A 3,332-nucleotide genomic window follows, 5' to 3' on the forward strand; every position below is an offset into this window, starting at 1 on the left:
TAAACTGACCTTTTCCAGTCTTGTGGCCACTGTTGAGTGTTCCAGATTTGTTGGCATATTGAGTGCAGCACTTTAACAGCATCATCTTTTAGGATTTTAAATAGCTCAGCTGGAATGCTGTCATCTCCGCTAGCTTTGTTGTTACTAATGCTTCCTAAGGCCCACTTGACTTCACTCTTGAGGATGTCCGGCTCAAGTTCAGTGACCGCGCTATCATGGCTATCAGGGACATTCAGATCTTTCCTGTATAGTTCTTCTGTGTATTCTTGCCACCTCTTCTTAATCTCATCTGCTTCTGTTAGGTCCCTGACTTCTTTGTCCTTTATCATGCCCGTCTTTGCACAAAACGTTCCCTTGAGATCTCCAATTTTCTTGAAGAGATCTCTAGTCTTCCCCATTCTGTTGTTTTCCTCGATTTCTTTACATTGTTCATGTAAGAAGGCCTTCTTGTCTCTCCTTGCTATTCTCTGGAAATCTGCATTCAGTTGGATATATCTTCCCCTTTCTCCCTTGCTTTTTGCTTCCCTTCTTTCTTCAGCTACTTGTAAAGCCTCATCAGACAGCCACTTGGCTTTCTTGCATTTCTTTTTCTTTGGGATGGATTCAGTTGTTGCCTCCTCCTGAACAATGTTATGGACCTCCGTCCATAATTCCTCAGGCACTCTGTCTATCAGGTCTAATTCCTGAAATCTATTCCTCACCTCCACTGTATATTCATCAGGGATATGATTTAGGTCATACCTGAATGGTTTAGTGGTTTTCCCTACATTCTTCAATTTAAGCCAAAATTTTGCAACAAGAAGCTCATGATCTGAGCCACAGTCAGCTCCAGGTCTTGTTTTTACTGACTGTATAGAGCTGCTCCATCTTTGACTGCAAAGGACATAATCAATCTGATTTCAATATTGACCATCTGGTGATGTCCATGTGTAAGAGTCGCCTCTTGTGCTGTTGGAAAAGAGTGTTTGCTATGATCAGCATGTTCTCTTGGCAAAACTCTATTAGCTTTTGTCCTGCTTCATTTTGTACACCCAGGCCATGCCTGCCTGTTATCCCGGTGATTTCTTGACTTCCTACTTTAGCATTCCAATCCCCTATGAAGAAGAGGACATCTTTTTTTGGTGTTAGTTCTAGAAGGTGTTGTAGGTCTTCATAGAACCGATCAACCTCAGCTTCTTCGGCCTCAGTGGTTGGGGCATAGACTTGAATTCCTGTGATGTTGAATGGTTTGCCTTGGATTCGTACTGAAATCATTCTATCATTTTTAAGATTGTACCCCAGTACTGCTTTTCCCACCCTTTTGTTGACTATGAGTGCTACTCCATTTCTTCTAAGGGATTCTTGCCCACAGTAGTAGATATGATGGTCACCTGAATTAAATTCGCCCATGCCTGTCCATTTGAGTTCGCTAATTCCCAAGATGTCGATGTTCAATCTTGCCATCTCATGTTTGACCACCTCTAGCTTACCTTGATTCATTGATCTGACATTCCAGGTTCCTAAACAATATTGTTCTTTACAGCATCAGATTTTCTTTTCACCACCAGACACATCCACAGCTGAGTGTCCTTTCGGCTTTGGCCCAGCCGCTTCACTCTTTCTGGCGCCACTTGGAAATACCCTCTGCTCTTCCCCAGTAGTATATTGGACACCTTCCGACCTGAGGGGCTCATCTTCCGGCGTCATCTCTTTTAGCCTTGTGATACGTTCCATGGGGTTTTCTTGGCAAGAATCCTGGAGTGGGTTGCCATTTCCTTCTCCAGTGGACCACATTTTGTCAGAACTCTCTGCCATGACCTGTCCACCTTGGGTGGCCCTGCACGGCATAGCTTATGGCTTCACTGAGTTACGCAAGCCCCTTCGCCACAACAAGGCAGTGATCCATGAAGGGGGGAGACCATATTACACCGATTTTAAAATCTTTACACTGGCTGCCAATTTGTTTCCGAGCAAAATATAAAGTGCTGGTTCTTACCTTAAAAGCCTTACGTGGTCTAGGTCCAGGGTACCTTAGGGAGCGCCTTCCCCCCTACATCCCAGTCCGCCCCCTAAGGTCCTCTGAGGGCTCTCTGCTGCGGCTGCCTAATGTGAGACTGGCAGCCACATGCAAGAGGCCCTTTTCCTTTGCCGCCCCTCAGTTGTGGAATGACCTGCAGGTTGAAATGCACCTACTGACCTCTTTGAAGGTTTTTAAGCAGGCATTAAAGACTCTGTTATTCTGGCAGGCCTTCCCTTTTGAGAACTCCTGTTCCTTTTGCTGATTTTTGTTTGTATACTATTTTTAAGCAGTGTTGTTTCAAGCTAAGTTTTATTGTTGATTTTTTTAAAAAAAAGTTCAAAGTTGCTTTTAGTTATATGTTGTTTGTATATATTGTCCATATGTTGTTATGTAAATTGTTTTTAAACTTTGTATATTGAATTTTAATGCTTTAACTTTTGTGAACTGCCCAGAGAGCTCCAGCTATAGGGCGGTATAGAAATGTAATAAATAAACAAACAAACAAACAAGCAAACAAATAAAATATGAAACTTCCTTGAGGCAATGCTGGGATCCAGATGCAGGGGATATGACAACCAGACTGAGAGGTGAACACTGGTGAGAGGAGAACATCCTCCACCACCCCTAAGGGCAGCAGGGCAGCTTCAGGAGTGCAGGGCAGGGCAGGGCACTTGACACAAAGAGCTCTGTTCACCAAACAGGGGTGAGGAGCTCTCCACCACTCCTCGCCCCCTGGTATCAGCCTCCTGAAGCTGCTGTCTCACTCTGCCAAATGGCAGGGCTGTAGGCTAGGCTTTTGCCATGGAAAGCATGGCAAAAGACAAGTAACCTGCCCAAAAGACTACAAGGCAGAGCTATAGTCTGAGCCCCAACACTCTCTACACCTTTGAACACACCGTTTTCAGCACCAACAGCAATCCCAGCTGCCAGTAAGATAAAGCCTCATTTTTTTGAGCACCTTAGTGGGTGCCAAGAAAGGGGTCTGGGAGTGGTAGATAATGTGGTGGGCACCATGTTACCTACCCCTGCACTAGCGTATATGCAGAAGGGCACTCTTACTTGCAGCATGAGAAAATGTGTAACACCTGACTGTAATCCCAGTGTCATAAAAACTCTTTAAGAAAGCTTGACTGAATGCAAGAGAAAGAGAAATGAAGCAGGCGAGTTTTTTAAAAGAATGAAAAGTTTAAAAGCGCTGATTTGAGTGATAGATCTAAAGAGAGCATTTTCATCAAAACATATCAAATGGAACCGACTGGGAAATTAAAAGGGGGGAAAGCGTCAAGCAAAAAAACCCCTTTGCTACGAGTTAGAGCTGAATAGATGACATGAC

Source organism: Heloderma suspectum, chromosome 2 (genome assembly GCF_057233095.1).
Source record: "Heloderma suspectum isolate Gila_16-S chromosome 2, 16-S_ref, whole genome shotgun sequence".
In the NCBI taxonomy this organism is placed as follows: Eukaryota; Metazoa; Chordata; class Lepidosauria; order Squamata; family Helodermatidae; genus Heloderma; species Heloderma suspectum.